Source organism: Centrocercus urophasianus, unplaced genomic scaffold (genome assembly GCF_019232065.1).
Source record: "Centrocercus urophasianus isolate 14NV4802_14NV808 unplaced genomic scaffold, USGS_Curo_1.0 seq_20, whole genome shotgun sequence".
NCBI lineage: Eukaryota > Metazoa > Chordata > Aves > Galliformes > Phasianidae > Centrocercus > Centrocercus urophasianus.
The window spans coordinates 6,991,668-7,016,562 of NW_024884756.1; the positions used below are offsets into that span (position 1 = coordinate 6,991,668).

Sequence of the window (24,895 nt, forward strand, 5' to 3'; positions counted from 1 at the left end):
CTACAGCAGAGGATGAAGCAGGCAGAAGCTGTGAACATGTTTAGAATCACAGAATCACCAAGGTTGGAAAAGACCTCTAGGATCATCTAGTCCAATCACACACCTGCAGACATTAGTTCCTCATTAAACCATATCTAGTAGTACCTCATTTGTTTTTCTCATTAGGTCTTTTTTTTTACTGTTTTACTTCATCATTTACAGTCCAAGACCAAATTCCCTAATGTTCTACAGAACAGTACTATAGATCTGCATAGGAACCCTGAAGTTCCCCAATATGTTAGTAGAAACTCTGGCTACTGCTAGCAGAGCAGCAAAACATGCAGCATTTCTCCACAGCAAAGACCAAAACCACTATTGAGACCTGACAGGGGCAGGAACAATATCCACAATATTCCTTCCTTATAGTTTCCAAAGCATAGTAAGTCTTTGTCTGGCATACCAGAAGCAACACATCACACATTCTTCCAGGCTGCACAAAAAAAAAAAAAAAAAAAAAAAAAACCACTTCATCTCTAGAGTCTATCTGTGAAAACACGTGCTGGGGCAAAGTGCCAGGCAGCAGAAAAGTGGAGACCACAACCCATATGGGTTGTCAATGCATTACATCAAAGGCACATAATTAATAGGTCAACTCCAAGTTCAATTGCTAACACCTAGTGTACAAGCAGGAAACTAAAGGAAGCTACAAGTACTTTCAAAATTTTTTTCTTCTGATGGCTCTAAGGTTAGTGGTCTGCAATTTTCATATGTTGAGTTGATATGGCAAGCCTACAAGAGTAACCATATTCCTGACAGGAAAAGGAAGCTCCTTTATGAGTTGACTTGGTTTGCCACAGTATTTCTCTCCTGTATTTCCACATTCCCAGTTTCGCTGTAGACAATCTTGGAACACTTATTTCTCCCCCCAGAAATAAATTTTAAATCTCACTTTTCAAGGATGTTCAGTACATGGTTCAATCCACTGTGAAACTGGAACCCCAAGTACACACAAAGTTACTGGTTCATTATTTTAACTGGGAAGAGCAATTGTTCACCAAACTCATGGAAAGAAATAAGTTTTGTTTGCTACTGTGTTTACGAAATACCTGCCATGGGAGAACAAAAGATTTGGCTTCTATGACGTTATAAAACCATCTCAAACTGTTTTCAATGCAAACAGAAAGCTCACATTCAAAACAGCATGAGATGGTTTTATAACGTCATAGAGCTTTGGAGATTTTACTTGTTTAAACTTATCTGAACTGTGTCAAACTTTAAATTGTGCAGGACAATGTCAGCATTTCAGAGTTCGTATCTTTCTTAACAAGCTCTGTTGTACATGTTCATCAGTGTAGTTCTCTGAACAGTTTTACATCTTTAACCACATTTTTTCACATCTAATGCTCCTAGAAGCTGCAGACAATGCTACTTTGCTCAGTCATCACACAAACACACAGGGAGCCATGCAGCCCTTTCCCTGTACTCAGAAGTACTGTATGAAGGTTTCAAAGAACAGGAGTTCAGTGGTCATGTGCAGTTCCATCTGAATGGAAACCATAGAATACCTCACTATACACAGCTGTGAAAATCTCTTATAATACCCAGTGGAATTCAGAAATAGCATAGAAGTCATTCATTTAGAGAAAAAGAAAAAAGTTTTAGAGTAAACATAGAAATCAAGTTTGCTATATATCACATTTCACAGGAATTTTCAATGAACTCTGTCAGAGTGGAAAAAATATCTTAATAGCCTAAGGAGAAATATCACAATATTAAGTTGCTCTTATTTTTCCCTATTTATCGTTTTGTTTTAAACTCAAATTTCTTCATTTTCCCAAGCCTCTTCCACTTTCCTTTCTGTTACACATCTTAGTAAAGAGTCCAAACTACATGATGAGAAAAACAGCTAAGAAAAAAAAAAAAACACATCTATGCACCATGGAAGAACATGAACCCTATAGTCATTTCATTGCTATGCTTCAAATGTCTGTTAGCTAGAAATCAGATGGTGGGCTGGGGGAATAAAAGAATTCAAACTTAGTCTCCTGAATCTATAAAGCATGAATTTTTCAATTTTCTGTTCTACACAGAATAATGACAAAACTAACTCATACAGGTCCAACCCTGCAAACAGGCAGGAGGTGCAACCATTGAATTACTACTGCTGATGCTTCAGGTGAGACTCCTTCATTCTCACTAACTTTAAATTACTGTTTCTATGGATGTCTTAAGAACCACACGCTAGAAACTAGATTCACTAGAGCAGATGGGCTCAAGGGCAGTTACTGTCATTATGTCACGGAGCCAAGAAGCCACAGGAGAATTTAGGATGTTAAGAAAGCAGAGACTTCAAAGGCTAAGGCAAACAATTTGTGCAGTTTTACTGCTTTTGGAATTAATAAATTACAACCTTAAATACTACTCATATAACAAGTTGTGCCTTTATACCTTGCAAAAACTGTATAGATACCCAGACTATTGCCATACGCACCTGCATGTAAAAGCAGGCATGTGGTTTCACAGAATCACAGATTTAGATTAGATTAACTGTTCAAAAACTCATCAACTCATCAATTGCAGTTCCAAAAATACTGACTACTAGTTATAGTCTACAGCTCTCACTGTTGATTTTAAACTGTTCTTTCTAAAGACTGTGACTGATTTACCAGCCTCAGAAGCATGGTGAAGTCACTTTTGAAATTAAAAATCACGTTACTTTGCTCACCACAAGAAAGCCTAGTCTTTTATGGCTCCAACAGAACCAAATAATGAAAATGCAATCTCAGTGCCAGTTATGCTCAGCACATATCCACAGAAAACCTGCATAAAACCTCTCAGACACGAGAGGAATACAACAGCTATGGCCATGATTCAATTTCTCATACTTAGCTTTCCCTCACTCGTGTTTAAATTCATGAATTTCCAGTCCTCTCTAATTAAAAATAAAAATCACTTTATAAAGGATTTCCCAAATTATAGCTATCATTTCCCCTAAACTTAGATTACTACTTAAAAATATGCTTCAAAGTTTGACTAAGGTCAAACTTCTAAAATTGCCCATTTCCAATAATCTGTTGGTTCACAATAACAATAGATGAGACCAGAACAGATATTTTCAACTAAAATATCTTGACTTGTTGGTAGCAACACCTTTGAAATTCCTCTAGACTTCTCAAATCTTCAGGATTTGCCTTTTTTTTCCTCTTGTTTGTTCTTTTTTTGTTTTTGTTTTTTAAACAAGTAATCCAATCCTTAGAGATGAGTGTAAAACATACCAAAACACATAGAATCTTGCAGAAATTGTCTTTGTGATTATTTCATTAGGATAAAATGATAAGTTAAGCATCACTGCTTTATATATCACTGATATGATAAGCATCACTGAACTCCTCCTCACAAAATCACTTCTCAGAAACAAACAGATCAACTCCCCTACTTAGCATTTACATTTAAGAATGCAAGTCAGCATATATAAGAATTATTTTTTTTTTGGACATGACAGCTACTACTTACCATAGTGAATTTTCAGCCAATTCAACTGCATCCTACTTCAGGTTCCTCCTTCACATCAGAAAGCTCCAACAGAGCCTGGCAAACCATTTGTTCAAACACCACCTACTTCTACCAGGTCTGTGAATTGACCTGTTAATAACCTCAGTAACTCACAGCTGTTACTGAAATTTCTGCCTACAAGTGAGCACCCAAATTTGGCCACTGCACAAAATAACCACAGAAATGTAACCATCCGTAGACACAAAAAGTCTGGCTTTTGTTAACATTAGAAGGCACTGTATTATCATGTGTTACTATATCTTTTTTAAAGTTTATTTTCTTAGTATTGCTAGTTATTTCTTAGAAAATACAATATGTAACCATAGCTTTGCTAAGAAATCAAACTTGCACCAGCTTTTTGGAATACACTGTCAAGAAACTGCTCTCAGGTATTTTTGAAGAACAAATTTCAGCAGGGTGCAGATGAGGTATTCCAAGTACCACTTAAAAATGAAACATGAAATTCAAGGCTGGCTCTGACAATAAAATGCATGCCTTTGGTTTTAGCAACCCTTAATGTTCAGATATTCAACTTCAGCCATCTTTGAGAACCGTTCTTTATTAATGCCACTTCACTCAGTCTCTCTTCTTTTCACCCAATCCATGGAAGTGAAAGATAGAAAAACGCAGCATGTACACTAAATATAGGAATGCATCGTGCCCTGGGTGTAATCAGTGAAGCTATAAGTGTTTTTTTCTCAAGTGTTAATTCTTAATTTTAACTGGAAAAGTCAAAGGAATCTTAAGTTCAGACAGGTTACCCTTCTCAGAAACTGAGTCTTAGGCATTCCAGAAGCTTGTACTATTGAGCATCAATAACAACAAATCTACAGCACTACAATGGACTCCGAAATGTTTTAAGAATACATTAAGAATTACAAAATATTTCTGCTACTTACTACATGTAATCTTCAGAATAAAGTCTCTCAGATCCAGCCTTCATGACAGAAACAGTCTGCAGTTGCAGATTTCATCAAATCTGTTAATAAAATAATAAATAGAATTTCCAATTACAAAATTATATTTAATATATACACATTTTGTCTTCCTCTTGTAGGATTGGAAGCATGGAAATGTTTATACACAAAACAACTTTCAGAATTTGAATGTATAAGTGACTATGAATTGTGTTCTTCAGTCAGAAGATGCGTTGTTTACATTTCATAAAAGAAACCAATTGCTGGGATAGCAAAACCTTCAGCATAGCAGATGGAAGTTACATTTCACAAGAAATGCCATAATATTTAGTACCTAGTTCTGTCTGACAGGATTTTGCCAGCAATATGGCAGTCCAGTATCTAAAGCTGAGCTACAGGCAGAAAAGGAACTAGAGGTGCCATCCTAAAAAGGAAGACAAAGCCACTGCTTGGTCTCCTTCCAGGTGAGGAGAGAGGGCTTGACAAATCTTCTGGGGGAAGTAAAGCTGTGTCCAAATCCTCAGCTACATTTGGACAGCCCATACAGACCTAGACAGGTTTTATAAGAGCCCAGGTAGCTGACACAGCCCAAATGACTACACGCTGCCCAACTGTATTCATACTGCATTCAAAAAGTCAAGAGAAAAAGAAAAAAAGATATTTCATATATTATAAACTCTCAAAATTTACTGAAAAAAAAAAACAAACAAAAAAGCAAACCAACATTCAACACAGGTCACACTCCATACTCTGGCACACATACAGGCGAGTGATAGCCAGAAAGATCTCCCCGCTGTTTGCTAGCTTCTCTGAGTGCTAACTTGCCAAACAAAGTCACAGTAAGGAAAATGAAGTTAACAGCCACACAAAGAACCTAGCAAGAAACACAGATTTAGTAAACTTAATTTATTCTAAACAGAATTCCATGTGCTTGCATCTGGACTACTGAAAAAAGAATCCTGTTCTGCAACCGCAGTGAATCGAAATTGTTAAGAAAGCCAGGATTGGCCAAAACTTATGAGTCACTACTGAGCAATCCAAAGGGATACAGAGGTCCTCCACTCACTAGAACGTGGGCTGAAACTGTTGCTGATTTATTCTCTAAGAATCCCAATAAGAGGCACTCTCAGGGGAGCAGAGGACAAGAGACATTGCCATGATTGCAGCTACAAGAATGACTACAGTAAGAAATTCTGGCAAACGTTACTGGCTGGAACAGTAAATCAGAAACCTTTGAGAACACTCTAAGGTTTGAGTATTCCTTCAAAATACTCAAACCTTTGAGAATACTAGTGTTGATAAAAAAGCAAAACATAATTCCAGTGGAATAACTGGTATGAATTTGTGAGCATTACATCTATTTATTATTTAAATGTACATTCTTTCCAATGAAAATCTTTTCTGGATTTATGTAGAGGACTCAAGTTACGACTGAGATTTTCAAATGGAGCATTTGGTGTACCTCTAAGACTCTAGATCACTTATTACAATTATACAATAAGCTAAAACAAAATTAAATGAAAGCACAAAAGCTTGGCAAGCCACTTTTTTCTCTCCCATAATCTAAAATGAAAACTTTTCATTTGTGTGACAGGGGTATATTCTCTTCAGCAGCATTCCTGGAAGTCACCACATTAAGGTTTGAGTGAGTCATGCAGAATATGTGGTCTTTGAGTCCTTGCAAGATGACTGTGTGCAGTCCAGACACTTACAGTGGGAAATATCACCCTGTGATCTCCCCTAACTAGACTCATAGCACACAGAACTGCAAATCAAAGAAAATGAGACTTAACACGTTAGGACAAGAAGAAATCACAAGTAGAAACTGAAAATCATTGATTTAAAATTATGCAGTTGTAAATGAGGAGTTGGGAAGGGCAACAGAAATGAGACATCAAACTTATAGCTAAAAAAGGAGATTGCACTTTGGGTGCTACAAGCTGATGATGTACATAGGTCCAGATCAAAAATTAAGATCATGAACAAACAGAGCTGCCTTTTGTCAGCTGTGATTTCATCACACTCCTGCTAGTCACAAATTCACCATCACACACATTGCTATCATGCTCAAAACTCAGCAACAAATGGGTAAGTTAACTATTTTATTACTCCTAAGTAGAAACAAGAACCACAAATGGCTTTTACTTATTTCTTCAAAAGCTCTTCTGATCTGGCTACAGCTCCATCTCATCAATAAATTTCCTCCGAAGCCTTTCTGATCACTGCTTGTTTGATGAAGGTTCTCACACAGACATAAACAAAAAAAAAAAAAAAAAGGGGTAAATTACAGCAAGACTTTCTGACATCCAACAACTAAGAATTGACATTTAACCATTAAAGAAGTTGTGGCATTTTGCAGCCCAAACCTTTTCCCTTTCTACAGTAACATATACCATGACCTTTTTAAGGTTTTCAACAGCACGTGCATTTCAAATGGGGAAATTAATTACAAAACTGTATAAAATTACTGCACCAGATGCTGATGAAGAGGAGCCCCTGAGATATCATAGACTGGAAGTCACAGTTGATCTAGGAAGCCAAGCTGGAAAACATGACGAGCGCTGTGGGTAACGTTCAAACATCTGTCTTTCTTCCAGAAGGAAGCAAAAAAATCCACACCCTGGAATTTTTTAGAGCTACATACATTGATGCATATTCTGAAAATGTGAACTGTTACCATTTTCTGTCTGCTTTTTAAGTAACCTCACTTTGAGTGTAGACATGGCTCTTCATTTTTGTCTAGAAAGGATGACTAATATGATCCCAGTTGGAAATGTGCAGCTTCAAGTATGTTATTCTGTGTTTTGCATCAACTGTCCACACTGAAATGGGAATTATTAATCATTGCAGCAGTCTGCCGCACACAAATAGATTCATTTAACAGATGTAAGATTCGAGAAGCATTCTCTATTCACGATGAAAAAATTGGAGTAAATGCAGTGAAAGAAAAATAAAAAATTGGCACAGGCTATTTTAAATGGAAATGTGAGGAAGTGCCCTAAGCACAGCCTCCACATTCCTGTCTGTTTTCCTGGGAAGACACCACACTGGGCAGCCTTGGGCAAAGAGAAAGAATCCTGTCTGCTCACCAAGGAAGAACGAGGAGCATGGAACTCATTAGCCATCACCTTCAGAAAGACAATTCCTTGATTACTCCTCACACAGAATGAAAAAAACTGATAAAAAAAATCATACACAACAGCACAATAACTATGAAGGAGCCTTTTTTTTTTGTTTGACTTCCAATGATGATGAGAATCATGATTTGAGAGATGAGTTGTTCACTTGCATGAAAGTATAATGGATTTTTTATATATATTGTTGAGAACCTGGTGCAAAATGCACAGAAATAACTGGAAAGTTCCTGGACAAACAGGATTTGGATAAGTGTTGTTGAGCTATAGGATGACAATGTCTTTGTACTGCTCATTTTTCCTGGAAGAAGTACACGAAAACCCCACAGAAATTAGAGATTTTTTTGTATTTCAAAAATACTTGCAGAAAGACCATCTCTTTAAATGATCAAAGTACTACGTAATCTCTCAAAGCATTATTAAAATGCCATTCCCATAGCATCAGTTGGTCTTACTACCACCAAGCAGAAAAATAGTGTAAATGGAATCTTTCATATGTAGGCTTACTACGCAGCTAGAAATAACTCTAGCAGGTTGTAATTTTTTTTTAAGGATAATAATACACTGTAATATTTTTTGTGGTGCTTTTTGGCTTCAGTATATCTCAAAAATAGGCCAGTATTCCCTTCTTAACCAAGTTATTACAGCTGTAACATATTTCATGATACTGCTGTCAGAATAAGCTTACACGGCAGATGACTGTTCTTTCTTTTATAGAAGGATTTAGAAGTAGCAGTCAAGGATTATGACTTCACAGCTTCATGGTAAGTACAGGAAGTAGGAGTGAGCGCCAGCCACAGATGAGACTACAAATGGCAGATAAAACAAGGGAATAAGCAGAGAGAATAAGACACAATTTCATCAAGTCAGAGCTAATCCACTGGCCAAAGATTGAGTATTTGGAGGTACGTTACGGTTGAGAGGAGTTACAATCATGGCAAGTCTTTTTTATTTATTCTGTTATGATTTAGGTTACGACGGGCTTTGAGGAAGGCAGAGAGCTCAGTACAAATAGTACAGATGAGATTTTATCAAAGATTCTAAACATAAGGCTTAAAGCTTCTTGCAATTTTTAGTTAATAAAACTTGGCTGAAATGATGTGCACTTTAATAGAACTGAACTACAAGTTAACAGACAAATAAATAGGAGATAAACTACTTTCTAGTTTAAAGCAATAGAAATAGCAGTAGATAACAATAGGTTCTCTAGGACAATCTCAGAAACGGGAGGTGGAGTCATAGACCCCCCTGGACATGTTCAAGAAACATTTAGATGTTGTACTGAGGCTTTGGTGAGAACTATTGGTGATAGGTAGACAGGTAAACAGGATCTCAGAGGTCTTTTCCAACCTTGGTGATTCCACAATTCTATGAACAAACACTGTAAAGATGTTTGCAAGATCATACTCTGATTTCCAGTCTTGGAGAACTCACATGGAATATTCTAATTACTGACAAATAGCAATGCTTACACTTATTTTTAGAACAGTTAAGGCATTATTTACTTCAATTCTTCAGAAAAAATGAAAATAGTGTAAGACTTCTGCGTATGAAATTTATCATTACATTGCACAGTAGGGTTCCAAATTTCTCCATATGCACAAGTCTAACTCACGCATTTCAAGTATCATTTTCAGAACTTTTACATAACTAAAATTCAGCACAAGAATTTAAGTGGGTTTTACAGTCAGCCTCATTCAAATGAATATTCTCTACTCCATAAAAGTCACCAGCAAACTTAAATACTGAGATGATGCAGTTTATTCCTTCATTTACGATGAAGACATAACGCCATATCAAAAATAACTGGAAGGAATTACGGGCTGGACTCACTTCTCTCTATACGCACATGCCATTTTCACCAGAACTGGTCTGTTCCTATCATTTATTTTTTTTTAACCAAATCTTCAATAATTATGTTAAGTAATTGACATGGCAGTATTGATGTCATCACTTCATTGACACAGAAATAGTTCATGACAATTTTTACAAAATATAATTTTCAAAAGGACAACACATCTAGGAGCTCTTTTAATCCTGGATTGCATATTCCAGCCTAGAAACTTATCTGAAAAAACAAATGACACAAACTGTCTTCACTGATTAGAAATAAATTAAATTAGTTCAGTGAAAAGGAGAATAAGTGGATTCATTTGGAAGGAAATAACCCAGAAGCAATCTCTATAACCAATAAAACGCTCACAAAACCAGCTGTTGGATGCAAAAAAACAAAACACTGTGCTGCCATTGATTTTAGTCTGTAAAATATGTATAACTACAATCATGGCATGATATTAACTTGCTTATTCCTTTTTTGGTTTTGTGAAATTTTTTATCTGCTTCCTCTCACTACAAAAAGATGGGAGATCAGGATGTTTGACTAAAAATAGCTCAAGTTAACTGGAATTGCCTTTTGTACAGAACAAATATAGAAGACCTAACAGAAATCACATTTAAACTTAAAAATCCAAGTCTATAGCCAATCACACCCTCCTTCCAGAGGACATGATTATCAAATAAAACCTGCTGACACTTCTCCACTAAGTGCCACTGTTTCCATTCCTCCACATCCCTGAGCCATGAGCATTTGCTCTGTGCTCAGATCTGGCAGGTGAGTATGGAGCTTAAACTAGGAGAAAAATTTTCATAACATTTTGCATCATAGTTTACATCATCAGGATTACACTTCCATTGATAAATACAAACACCAAAACATATAAGGTAGGGCATATGGACCTCTAGCTAAGATCACTTTTTTTTTTTCCCTATTACAATTCTAACCTAGGAGAATAACAGGAAGTTTCAGGTTCCCTTCTGTATCCTCTTAAAATTTAGTCTCTTTTGACTCTGCAGTCCAGAAATATTTTCATACCTTCATACTTTGTCTTAATGTTTTCCAGTAATTTATTCTAATATAAACATCAGCTTAGCATTCTTTTCAATTAAAGCAATGTTCCAATCCTTTCTCTTGGAATTTTCTCTTTCCAAAGGCGTTTTTTTTCAGTCACGCTAAGCTAAACTTACTGCTTTCTTTTTCTTCACAGTGTTCCTTCCCTAAGGACCTAATCCATTTATTAATATGAATACATTCACACAAGGAATTAATAGCATTTCAGTTTAATAGAAGACAGATAATAAGGTGGGGAAGGGAAGGCAAGAGAAAGGCTTAGAATTGTATGTAATATACTGTCAGAATTTTACTTTTTTAAACCTGCTTCTCACCCCTCTCAAAATACATTTACCTACTGATCAGCTGCCACTTATGAAGACTGATGAAATCCTAAGGTGTGTGCTGGGACTTGCTCATCCTTATGGCATCACCCTCTTAGAATATTTGGGATAAAGGCTAAACACTAAACGATTTTAAGTTTAAACCGTGAAGTTGCCACGTGCTTAGAGATGAGCACTGGTAAAACAAAAATACAGAGAGCACTTAAAGACACTATGAAGTGCTTTCTGTATTGGTGCTACTATTGGAACTGAGTACCAGAATACATACATACAAAAGTGTGTTCCCTAATGCAAAGAACAAATGAGCATAAAATTACAGTGACTAAAATTAATTACCTCTGTGCCACAACCAGTCATGGAAAAAGCTATGCCGTAGTTACTCCTTACTCACAGCCTGGCTCCCATGGAATGATAATTGTCTTCTGCCAGTGAAAACAAAATTGCCAGGTGTGAACAATTGACTGGGATATTTTGATAGGGTCCTATCTCCTGGCACTGCTAATAGCACCACTGATTATTTACTTTTCCTCTTCACAGTTAATGTAAAGGAATCACCTGTAAAGTATTCAGATATTACTACAGGAAGATTCTGCTGTTCACACTGTGGCATACTCATGCAGGCATTTCATTTTCAATTGACAAACACAGGCCCTGAAAAACACAATACTGGTAAAGTAAGTAAGGCTGTTTTATAAAAGCACATTATATACATAATAAATCTAAATCAGCCACTCCCATTTACAAAAGCAGCAATAATGTATAGCTCTAGAAAAAAATAGGAAAGGATTAAAAGAAGAATATTAAGAAGTGTCTGGATGGGGAAAGAAAAAAAAACAATTAAACAAATGGTCTATTGAACATAAGCAACTTCACCAGACATGCTGAACTGCCTCCAAGTCAGAAACAACCACAAAGTTTTGCTTGATATGAAATAGTGAAGAAAGTACTGCAGAAATAGGCTGAAAGAGGGTGATATATAGAAACAGGAATGGGTTGGTTGGTTTGTTTTTCAATGAAAGAACTAGAAGTAAATCATCAATGAGGACACTCAAAACGTGTTAAAGGAGACAAACGCAGATTGTTAAGCAATACCAGCACAACACCATCACCAGGATTCACATCCCAGTGGCCATTAAAACTAAAGTTACGGCCCACATAATCTTCCATGAAACAGAGCAACATTTCCCTGGCAAAGGTTTGCTAGAAGCTCCATCAGTCCTTTTTCAGAAGCCAAAGAATTCTCTACAGTCCTTCCAGAAGTAAAACCATCTCATTCAGCAATCAGTTTCTGTCACTGGCCTCAAGAGATCGATTCTTCCTTCATCTATTCACCACACATGCACTTGTATTGTTTTCCATTTCATTATATCAGGATTATTAACATACAGAAACTATACAGAACTATTTACTTCCTTAACAGTATATGAACTACTATCTGTGTTTGTCATTTCAGTCAAAATTTGCCTATGAAAAATTAGCAAAGCAAAACAGCAAAAATCCCTGGGGATTTTCATAGGCTGCACTTCTGGTATAGTTCCAGGAGCTGCAGGTAAGACTCACCTAGAGCTGGCAATATCACAACAGTTTCCTTTAACTGCAGATGTGCAGTTCTACTGAAATAGCTGTACTTTCGTTGATACACATTACCAAATCACTGCTTAAACAAAGTTACTATCAAAATGAACCATCCTTTTAAAGCAACATTAATCAACTTAATTATCACAGTGCTTCAAAAACAAATGAGGATAGACTCCTGTGAGTCAAACACATGTGCCAATAAGAAAAGTTGCACTTACCTGTACTATTCCATTGAAAGCAATAACAAAAGATCACAGAATTGTTTAAGATATTTGTAGTCCTATTGGAATAACAAGAGTACTGACATTAAGAACACGAATTTAAGAGACTGGGTTTTAGCACACAGCTTCTTGTAACTACCTACCTACAAGTGTAAGAGACACAAAGACATGGCACAGAGTTCTACACAAATCCTGAGTGACTGCAACAGACTCTGCAAGCAATCAGGCCAGAAAGCACATAGGCAACATCCAGGTGTGCCAGTGGCAATCTGGCATCTCAGCCGTACTTCGTACAGAGAAGCCTTGGTCTTGTATCCTCTCAACTCAGTACAAGTTCATAATGAGAAAGTTTCAGAGTACTGAGCAGCAACACCTAAGCAGAGATCAGCAAAACAAATTATAACCAACTGGAAAGGCCTGAAGTTATGTAAATTGAAATTACTGTGTTTACTAGGGATAATAAATCAACTTAATGATTTCCAAGCCAGTAGGATTTTTTTTTTTAAATTCATTCAAAAAGGCTGAACTGTTTTGTTTACATGCAGACAGATAAAAACATTGAAATTTTAGGAAAAGTGCCTACTGTTACATTTTGTTCTTACAGATTAGAAGAATTCGAGTATTATTGAATAAGCTGTCTCTTCCATAGCAAAATGTTTTTTAACCTTTGTTTTATTTACATGATGATGACCAAACTTCTACCCCAACATCTGAGTATGAGGAGCCTACCGGAAGGTTATCTGCTGAAATCAGACAACTAATGAGTAATATTGAGCACCTTTGAAAAGTACTCAAGGCAAGAAGCTTAGTCTGCTAGCATTTAAGATGTTCAAAATGTCTATTTTGAACAAGCATTTACATTAAAGGTTATTACAGGCATGTGGGAACACACTGAGAATACTCTGTATAGTGCTAGTTTTTTTACACTTGTTTTCACACGAGCAATAATTATACATATTAGATTGAAATGAAGTTATGACGTTATTAATATAGCTTCTTCAAGCAGTTGAGCTAAATAAATCCAAAGATTGGTAGGAAAATATTAGAATACAATTTTATTTTGGTACTGGAATTAAAACTGAATCATGAGGATTTTCATATTTAGAGGAGCATAGAAAATGTCAAGCAAAGGAGAAGAATCATTTTTGATCCCAGTCTGGTTCACAAATCGCGGTCACCCCATGTCAGTAGCACTTCCCTCCTATAGCTCAGCTCCAGGCGATGTCAGCTGCCCAGCAGCACGTTACCCCCAATCGGAGGCGCTAGCCCAGCCTTAGACAGAGAGGAGATGCTGATAGCACGAACCGACACTGACCCCTGGTGCCAACCGAGCCATCTGCACTGGGGAGTGGGTCCAACGTTACAGCCCACCGATGGGTTCTAACGCTTACCTGACCGTGAGATGCAGCACTGCTTCACCAGGGAGTAAAAACCAGAAGACAGTGAGAGCCCATACCACCAGCATTTCTCCTGCAAGATACTTTTTCCAAAATGGTGGAACTGGCTGTCATACTCTAAAGCAATTTGAACTGCAGCTAAAAATCAAGAGATTGCTACGTTTGTGAGAAAAGCATTAGGACAGCCTTTGCCAGGATGCACAGAGCTTACACACCGGATAGGCGCAGCAATGGTCCATGCTCAGATCACCAGGGTTGAGGCCGTGGCTGCCACAAGCTCACCCTGCTGCAGCCACTACAATCCATAGTTTGTGCCCTGAGGAATCACCGTGCTAGGAATTTTGGCTACTTCTCCAAGGCAAATTGACCCTAAGCAGCAGGGCATTTCGACCATGCTACAGGTTTTCCAAAGTACAGGTAATGCCTGCTCTGTTACAGGAAACAGCCCACTATCAGGAATATCAAAGACAGATTGAAAAAGATATATATAGATATATATATATATTCCCCACAGTAATTCAATGACTTTTCCAATGCTGTGAATAAGCAATTACAGAGTACAATGACTGTCTTCCTTAATAACAAGCAAGGGTTTACACTGCACTTGGTTCCACTACTAGCTGCTATCCCAAAAGTTTGGGACAGATGCACAAACCTGCCACAGCTCCATGCCAGCCTCACTCTTCTCTCATGTAACCAGCCAATGGAGAACTGTTTCCAAAGCGTAGCTGTTCTGTGCATTATCTTTGCAGCATGTTCTCATTCCCATAAGACTCTCTGCAGCCAGACTGTTGTAATAATATTTTTTGCAAGAACAGACTTGGAAAATAAAGGCTTTTATTACTGCATCTTTGTGCCAGTGCAGAAAGAATCCTAACTAACCAGATGTTTCTTATTTCTTTTTCTAAGCTGCGTTGTGGCTTTCAGTATTTCTAAAACTTGTGGCTTTCAAACAAAAAGGTTTGTGTTACCCTTAAATGCAAAGATTTTAAAACAAATACCTTATTGGGACCTCTAGAACTACACTGGCCCTCCCCACAGAGCAGACATTTTGGGTAACTCCTGTAACCCTACCTGCTTCAAGTGTCAGAGAAACAGCAAGAAGCTCTGGAAGTCTCATGAACGGAAAAGCATTCATTGTGAGAGAAACTGAGATAGAGTTTTGTTAAAACTGTGAAACCTGAGAACTATGCAGGGCCCTAACTTTTGCAGAGGAAAACACAGTAAACTATTAAGGATCCTGAGTGTGTTTAGGGAAAGGGAGCACAACACCATAAACCTTGAAAACCAGGCCTGCTTTGTCACATCAGTGCAAAGAGATATAGATTAGCTTTGATTTCAATTTAACTGAGATGGTAAAATCTATTTAGTACCATAGTTGCTTCAGAAGGCATGGATGGTTTTGATTTCCCCGTTTGCAAAAGATGCCAACACACTTCAGTTCTCTCATCTCTAACTTCTGCTATAAGAGAAAGTAAGTATAGAAGGTACATTAGTTTGCAGCAGCTCATCTGTCTACTTGTCAAATTGTGTGCGGCTTTATGAGAATACTACTTGAATTATGGATGGTCTTAAGCCCTATGTTGGAAGTCTATGCGGCCTCTTTGGAATAGCTAACTCAAAGGATGTGGAAAATAAAGTGAAATTCTTATACCCTGCGTAACAGACAAGAGAATGAATTCATTGCAGTAGAGAAATTATGCTAATCAGCAGCAAACTGATGGGCAGCAAGCAATACCAAATGAAAAACCCACCATATCTTTTGCAAAAGCTTACTGTGCAGTTTAAAAAAAGATCCATCACAATGCAGTATGCAAATACCTAACTTAACCTATCCTCTTTGGTTTATTTTCCTCTGGATTTTTTACTGTCAGACTAGCAGTTTTCTAAGCTGGGTAGGTCATTTGTTTGCTTACTTAATGACTTGTTCAACCAACAAGCAGACATAGTTGGCTCTTCAGTCATTTGTCTCACTACAAAATGTTCCCAAAGCATTGTCAGTGCCAAAGAAACTCATCTTTCAGAATTATTCCTTCACTTGCACACTGCTTGTTGACTTTTACATCTTTAAATCTAATAAATATAAATACGTTCAGAAATATATGCATGTGGTCAGGTTCCCTGTGATACAATACTCAAGCATAGTGAAAGAGAGCTTCAACATGGGACATGGCAGTGAAAAATACAACACTGAGCCACAGATTTGCATTCATTTTTCTATTCTTGGAATCCCACATTTTTCTACCAGTACATGTGGAAACTCAGGACAATTAGTTTTAGATTTGTGCAGTCCCCTGAAGTATTCTTGTGCGGTTTTCTGTTCTCAAGGCTAGATCCTACACATACGAATGCTACACTTAGGAGAAAACAAACAAATGTAGGGTTTTTTCCAGTTATTTACTAGGACAGGATTGATGGTTGGGATAAGTGTATCTTCTGTGCCAGCCAGAGACCAAACTAATGCTGAACTGTCCTCAGACTTCAACTGAGTTCACTATGAAAAGAGAGGGACAGCCTCCAGCACAACAGCAAAAAGCTCAGTGAATGCAGAGTTGACCCAGTGTGTAGTGTTAGCATACACATGCATATGAAGAATTTTCATTCAGGAAAGCTGTCCTCCCTTGCTTCCTCTTGATGTCCTCCTGGGTTACTGAAGAACGTTACCAAACACTCAGCAACTGTAATAAGCAGTTGCTTACTGTCTCCTTCCTGAATGTACTGTGACACACAAGCTTGGCTCCTTACCAAAGGTACCTGCACAGAGCTTCTATTACCTTCCCTGTCACACACAGCTCAGGGAAGATCAAGCATCCCATGGTGACAGATGCTGTTCTGCCATGCACCCTCATCAGTAGCCACCACAAAGGTAACTGGCATGAAGGTGACCCAAAGAGACTAAGATTTTAAACAATGCAGGGCAGAAGCATAACGCAAGACCAAAACTGCTCCATTTGTTCATACTCAGTAGCACAAAGGTCTTCAAGAGTTAAAGTTTAATATACATACATAACTTTTACTGACCAGAACTTTTCACAGGGGCTACTGAAGAAACATGAATATTGTTGCTCCTTCTACTGCCTCTGCAGTGCAACTGCCAGTTTCTAAATACTATTGGATGAAATATACAAATGGTGTTTGAAGTTAAATTATAGGAATCATAGTAAGCATCCCAAGACCGATTTCAGTCTACTGCATTTCTTGAAATTCCACTAATTTTGGTTAAATGTGAACTTGTTATCAGCAATAAAATTGATGGGCTTCAGTGCCGTTTACTAGGACATGATTTTAGCTCTTAATCTTCAGTAATATCCATTCCAAGAAAACATCTGAAAACATACACATTTTTTTCCCCTCAGCAGTCTACTTAAATTTCTATGAGTTTTAAAAAAATATAGCTCTATCAGTCCATACAATTGCTAGCCAGCTAATTCCAGCAAGTACTTCGAGTACTTAATCTGCATTTCTAGCCTTTTCATGGTTTGCAAAGACCAAACATCAAACTGGGTAGGACACCCAGTAATCAGGCCTAAAATGCTTTGTGACACCACACGGATTATAAGTAGCTGTAAATAACAGCCCAACTCAAACCCCAAGGAGGAGCAGCTCCCAGTCATGCTGCTCTCGAAGTTACTATAAGCAAAGAAATGGTTCCATCTACCATTTATACCACTTACCTTGCCCAATCTCATTTGTAAATGAGACTTCCAAAGTTCATTTCCAGAGCTCTGCTGATCCCTGACAGCCACTAAGCAGCAGCTATGTTCTTTTTGGCTACTTATACAAAACAGATCATAAAAACACAGGGAGCTTTCCCTCCAAAACCTTTTATCAACAGACCATGCATTCCCTTACGCATGCCAGTTCAACTGTAATTTCCATGGTAAGAACATGAAACCTAGAAGAGATTATCAGAGGAAACCAAGAGTCTGCCACCCTTGAAACCTTTGCACTCCTAAGTCAGAGGCATAGCATTTCCTCCAATACTTTTTTTTTTAAGCACCCTTATACACGCAGAAAGAAAAAACACCCCACTCCATAATAGATTTGCTTTTTAACACTTCAACAATAAAAAAAATACATATGCATACATGTATGTACTTGTATACATACAAAAATCTTACAGTTGCTTCAATTAGTTTGGGTGGCTGATGGAATATAATGGCTGTGGAGTCTCCCCTTGTTACTTTCAAACAAAACAGGTGTGCTGATTGTAGCAATATATGCCACCACACTGCTGATAGCAACAGTAAAACCATCTGCTGTGCAAGAGTCTTGAGTCTTAAGCTCGATGGTGGGATGAAAGTCTGGAGTGTATCTGCCTGGAAAGGTTTATTACATCCACGTGAACACAGTCACATGCAGAGAATAGCTGGAGTTGTTCTAGGTTTGATTCTAAAACTATCAGAACATCTCTCTCCTCATCCCTTCACATCTGCCCTTTCTGACAAGAAACAAACCTCCAGTGTAAGTAAAGAATACTGACTTAAATAATGTAACACTGGATTTTTTGCCACAACCATTCACGCATTCCTCCTGCTTTACGCTGACACTTGAATAGCAGCCTGAAAAAAAGTCTGAGATTTGATTGTTATAGGCTGCCTAAAAAAAAAAAAAAGAAAAAAAAAACCTGAAAAACAATGGATTTTTATCCTTATATAAAACATGTGTGTCCTCTGTAATCCACCATAGCCAGGAATTGTTCTTGTTCCATAAGATTTAGCAGCCACTACTATTAAGGAATTGTATGCATATTTTTCTAAGGAAGATTAAAATAACATGAATTCAAGCCAACTTCCCTTTAAAACCACCTTCAAGAGTAGCTCATAGTTTACAGAGAAGCACAAAGCTACCTGGCACAGACGTTTACATAGAACAGCCATTAAGGACAACACAGCAACTGACTCTTCCAAGACAACACTCAATTTCCAAGCACACAGAGAAACAATTCCATTTTCCACATAAATTATCAAGCCATTGGTGACTCTTGTTTCAATTTAGAGTTTAGAAAAAATTAAATACACTTTTCTAGTACCTGCAAAAACACTGCAATTAGTGTAAACTAAGGGTCAGAAGAGAATATTGAAAGACAGATGAAAAACATTTCCTCTGGTCAAAGTATAATTTACGAGATACATATTTGAGGTCCTTCATTCAAATCCTGTGAAGAGTCTGAAAGAGTTTAAACTGAAAACATGTCAGTCGATCTGCAGACCCATGTGGTTACTGACAATTAAATGACTTAAGACTGTTACTATATCTCAGAGAGGTAATACTTAGAAGCACACTGCTGTTAGAAATGTTTTGATCTAAAGTATAAAAGGAAATCTTGGGTTATATTTGTGTGGCCAGATACCAGAGAAAAGCAAGTAAAAAAACCCGTATCTATCACAACAGTCACTAACCCATCATGCATGTTTTGAGGTAATTTTTAAGCCATTGCATCTTTCTATAAAGGAATTCAAATGCAACATACTACACACGCCCAAAAGCATTCTGACAGCTTACAATATGAAATTAAGTTAGCAGAGTATATTGGTGTACATCAACAACTAGTTCATTTACTTCATTTCTCAGGTCCAGAGACATCCCTTCAAGTTTCCCATTTGCTATTCATCAGTCTGCAGAAAAAAATTACTTCTGTTGCCTGAAAAAGGCAGAGAACTTAAAGGCTGTTTTCTTGACAGTCCATGCTGTTAAGACAAGCAGTGATCCAAGTCAAGCTAATTAATGACATCAATAATTGTTCCATTTGAATACACCACTGCTACACTTGTCTCCTACAAACAAAAATCAAGTTTCAAATCTACAAATCAAGTGTGCTACTGCAAGAAGTTAAAAAAAAAAAAATTAGCAAAGTCAGTCAGGTTGACATTGCAATCCAGGCTGTGAGAAATGATTATGCTCTACTGCTTTGTATTAAAAGCAGAAAAAAATTACCTATTTGTTTCTCCTGTTGTAATGTAACAGAACAGAAGACACAGCGATGACAGCACAGTGGCAAGGTCCTAGGCAACAGCAAGTGAGGACAGGCACAGAAACAAAAGAATGAAGCCAATTACCTTGAGAAAGCCTCAGGTACACAAGGGTCTCCAGCAAGATCCACTTATCTCTGCTCCCTTAAATGAGGTCTAGGAAGGGGTGGATCTTGGTGCATTGCATGCACCTGAGCTCCCTGTGCTGGCCCTGCCTTCCCACCAGGTGCTCAATCACTGCATCAAGCTGTGACTTGCATGTCCCCTTGACCCATCTTATACACACACTTTCTCAAGCACTCAAAGTTTTCACTTCAGAATAATGCTTCAGATTAAAACAGTTTCACCTACACATGATTGTAGGCTGCCTTGAGAAGAACCAACAGAATAAGCTGAAATACATAAGTCACTTCCAACCAAAACATAAGTGACTTAGTAGCCAAGTGAACAACCCCATCATAAGCTTCTGATATAAGAAAGCCAACTGAAACAAATGTGATCAATGCTAGAGCTTAACTTGACTGAGAACCAAAAAAGGAAATCAATTCAGATTAAGAAATGTTATTTTAACTGATTGCTCTGCAACATCTCTATAAAAATTCTGTTGCAGATTAGTGGTCTGCTTCTAACAACAAAACTTCAAAAAGACCCAACATGTGGTTTGCAGATTAGATATTCCACAGCTTTGTAGTTAGAGCTCTGTTTGTTTGTTTTAAGAAAAACCATATACACCATGTGCCACATTAATAATGTGCTCAGACCTAGTCATCTGGCATGTAAGCACGGTCTAATTTTTAAACCTTTTCCTGTCCTGTTGCAATTTCACTGTGGTCAATTTATGAAGCATTCATTGAAGTATCAGTAACATAGGAAACAAAGACTAACAAGAAAGGAATTTTGGAGAAAATCTTCTGTAAAGCCTTCATATTCATTTCCCTAGAAAAAGTTCAGCCTTTTAAAAAAAAAAAAAAACAAAGTAGAGATAGAAGTCAGCAAGAGCCAGGCAATTATTTGCATTCTTATGCACATGCAAACTCCAAGTAGCAATGCAGATTGAATCCCATCATCATTTCTACTTATAGCACAAAGAACAGGAGAGAACAACAACTGATTCTAGATACTTCTGTAAGTACAGGTGGCAGAAATCATTCAGTCTTACTTATTCCAAGACAATGAGAGTTCACACAGGTAAGCATTTGTCCATAGTTTCCCTTGCTGCTCCTCAGTAACACACAGACATGCCTTTGGTGGCAGATTTCACAAATGGCTGCAAAACAGGAAATCAAGGGACCTTTCTGTTCTTTCATACTGTAAAATTTTTATCTCCTCTCTATCATTTTCAGTGAATTGTTTTGGGGTAGATGAATAAATACGTGTTGTTGGTTTAACAGTTGGTTTCTGAGTCAGCAATTAGGTCGTCTTGTGCAAATTAACTCAGCCTACATTTACAGTTAATGTTATTAACATCTCCAGAAACTAACTACGCAAAGTTCCACAGGTGCCTGCTACACTAACACACAGCTACTGAAGCGTTCATCTCATGTCAGAAATCACAATTTCACATACCAGGAACCCCACCTCACATTTCAGGAAATATTTCCTATGAGTGGTAATTCTTTATATCACCTGATACTTCCACAAGCTAAGTTTTGTAATTATTGGTTTTCCTGGGCTAGCTAGTGGCAAAATTTCTTGAAAATTATATTTCAAAGCTCTATTTCTTACCCAGAGATTATTTCTTATTAGGTGCAGTTATTATTTCCACAATGCTTTATATCTGTATGAAACTGCTTGTTTCTAATAGGTTGCCAACTATTTCCAGTAGCAGAAATGTAGCCTTACAAACATTACTAAGCTGGTTTTCTCCTGGAAAATTTTAACATGAAAGAATTGTGTTGTTTTACTGTCAAAAAAAGGATGGTAAGCACAACCAGATGTAGAGATCTGCCAGAAGTTCCTGTACTTTTTCTTTCTCACAGAGCATTTACTGTGGTGGCAGTTCAGTGGTCAGCTACCCAGTGTTTCTGACAGTAAACCTATTTCCTCAAGAAAAGGTCCTGCAATGCACTTTTATAAAAAAGGCAGCAGTCATCAACACAGCTGTTTATATTGAAATCAGCCAGTTTCATTATAAGCAAAGGTAAAATAGTTACATTCATAACAAGCACAGTAGAAATACTTAGCAAGTCCTCAATTCAACTCAGAATTACAGCCCTAACGTGGCAAAGGGAGACAGTGCAGAAGGTGAAGAGATGTAAGCACCTCTCCTAGGCATAAGCTGGCACTGGCACACTGAAGACTTAGAGCAAGACAGACAGAAGCCCACGGAAATGTTTTCTGCTGTTCCAGACACAAACTCTTACAGAAGCTTGAAGTCAAGATGAAAATTAAGTTACTGATTTACAAAGCAGCATGTTCAAAGAAGTATCAATGACAATGGAGCTGAACTTCAGAGTGTTTTTCTTAGACTGCAAAAAGCTTCAGATGGTTCTTTGATTTCTTTTTATGGGGTACAAGTTGGATATAATTTCTGGAATAGCTACAAGTATTTATGTAGGTTTTGTTGTGTTTGTGTTTTTTTTTTTTCCCCCCTCTTCTGCCATAGTTTTATAGTCCTCTTTGAGGAGCAACGAAAACAAACCGACCACCAACAAACCAAACCTTTCCATTGCCTCATAACAAAGCTTTTCCAAGTGCCAAGCTTCAGATCTATCCAAATGATTTGTGAGGCAACTTTGAAGCAGGGAAAAGCAAGCCACAGTGTTATTGTTACTTGCACTAATGTAAATCAACTGTAGTTTGAAAATAAACCCTTAGAAGAGCAAAGTTGAGCAAGACAATAAAAAGGTTAAATAAAGGAGCTCATCAGAGAGGTACAAAGCCTATTTCATTTTCACATCTTTGAAAGCTGCTGGTATCTATCTATTCAAGTTTTCCTGCTATGTACGTTGAACTAATGCAAGTTAAAGCTACAGTGAACGAACATTTATAAAAGTCTGTTTGTAGCTCACACGTTTCATATGGAGGGTCCATCACACCCTAAAAAGCTATATTATGTGGGCAGAATTGCATTTCTGAAATAACACACTGAAAGCCAGAAACACACTTCATGCCTACACTGAAGATGCAAGCTCAAAAAAGCATAATTAGCTCTACTGTAAAGCACACTTACAGAAAAGCTAAGAAATAAAAGGCATCCTCTGCTCAGTAATGTATGAGATGATCTGTAGATTGCTGCCACAATGGTGCAACAACTGAGTAGTCACACTGAGCACAGCCAGCGGACGTATGTATGAAGATACATTTTAAAGTAAGGAACACATCATGGAAATCCCATGGAAGCACCATCCTGCATTTGTGTTTTTCTACTTCCAAGACAAAACAAAATCATTATACCAATTTTGCTAGCCTCATTGTTTTCTGGCAAAATGTCACACACAGATCCCAGGTCAGCTTTGGCACAACAGCAAATAAACTGGGAGTGGAATTATAAAAAAGCAGACAAAAACAAACTCAATTTAGTCAACTCAGTTTTTTTCCTACAGGAAAAAAACAAAATCTCTAGACTTTCATGTAAGAGAGACCAAGCAAGAGAGTAGAATAAGAGTTGAGATATACAAGGATTTACACACTGAGGGGGAAATACTCCAAATGCTGAAGCACTGCTATGAAGTTCACAGGTGCACATGCTTCCTTATAATCAAGTTAAGGGATTTCACTGTCAGCTGATACAACTCCAAGGCCTTGTTCTTGAATAAAAAACATTAATGTGAGCAAAACAAAGTGTCATCAAGCCTATGAATCTATGCACACAAGAAGAGAGGCTAGGAGAGGCTATTAGCTATAGCTGTCCATTTTGACTTAAAAGAGATCTCGGAAACTGGTTCTGAAGGAGGAGGAGGCTGTTATTAAATAAAACTTGTTTTCATATCTGATTCTCTCACAAACTTGTAAGATCTGAATTCTCATCTGCATGGAGAGCTTTGCTGGAATGAGAAGTGGGATTACAGCATGAGAAGTAGGTTTTGTTTTGGCTGTAACACCATATCTTGTGCCACTGAATACACTGTGGATGGAAAAAGTTCAGTAAATAGCACAGAATGTTCCAAAAGCCGGCACAGAAGAAAATGTAGCAGGAGAAGCACCACAGCTAAGCTTTCCTTGCAAACACAGCCAAAAACATGAGCAAGTTGCAGTTGATTAAGAACCACGTAGAATTTGAATCCAAAGTGAAACGTGCTTGGTTTTCTGAAGTGCTTTATCTGTATTTTTTCCACAATTCAGAAACAATGACAACTTCCTTTCCCTAACATCTGTTTCCACCAATAGGAAAAAAAAATTGTAGTAACAAATAGTCTATAGATTCTAGATGGAGTTGCATAATTTTCACATTAAAAAAAGCCTATCTTGTAAATTAAGAGGAAAATTACCCATAAACTGGAAAGATTTTGAGAGCTCCATGGGTCACTCCATCCAGAACAAGGGAGAGGAAAATAGCCACATGTTCTACAGCAGTGATTATAGATGTGCACAGACAGCCCAGTTCTTAGTCCTCAGAAGGCATCTCTAGCTCCAGGACTCTCTCACTCTTATTTTCATTAACTAGCAGTAGCATCTGAGGTGTCACAGACTCCCAAGGCTCTTCAGATAGGTCTAAGAAATAAATGCACTGGGTTTTGTTTTACAAAGATTTGGGTAGACTGACAATAAATACTGCCCTGAACAACACTGAGATCAACTCCATTAACATGATCACATTTGGAACATGCATTGCTGCCTGTTTTGCAGTGGTGTTTTGAAAACAAACTGCATATTACAAAAGTCCCAGAAAAACAGACTCCACAGTTGAAAAAGTTCACCACCCTATTTTAGAAGTTATTTATCTGGCAGCTGCTACACTTGGCCTTTTATCTG

General features: G+C 37.5%; 1 protein-coding gene across 1 annotated transcript in view; it reads right to left on the reverse strand.

Annotated features, from left to right (window-relative positions):
* The window catches only part of COL5A2 (collagen type V alpha 2 chain), a 165,297-nt gene that overhangs the window by 124,718 nt on the left and 15,684 nt on the right, over positions 1 to 24,895 (reverse strand). The window contains exon 3 of the mRNA XM_042822469.1: positions 4,431 to 4,510. The gene's annotated coding sequence lies outside the window, so the exon portion shown is untranslated. The remainder of the gene's footprint in view (positions 1 to 4,430; positions 4,511 to 24,895) is intronic.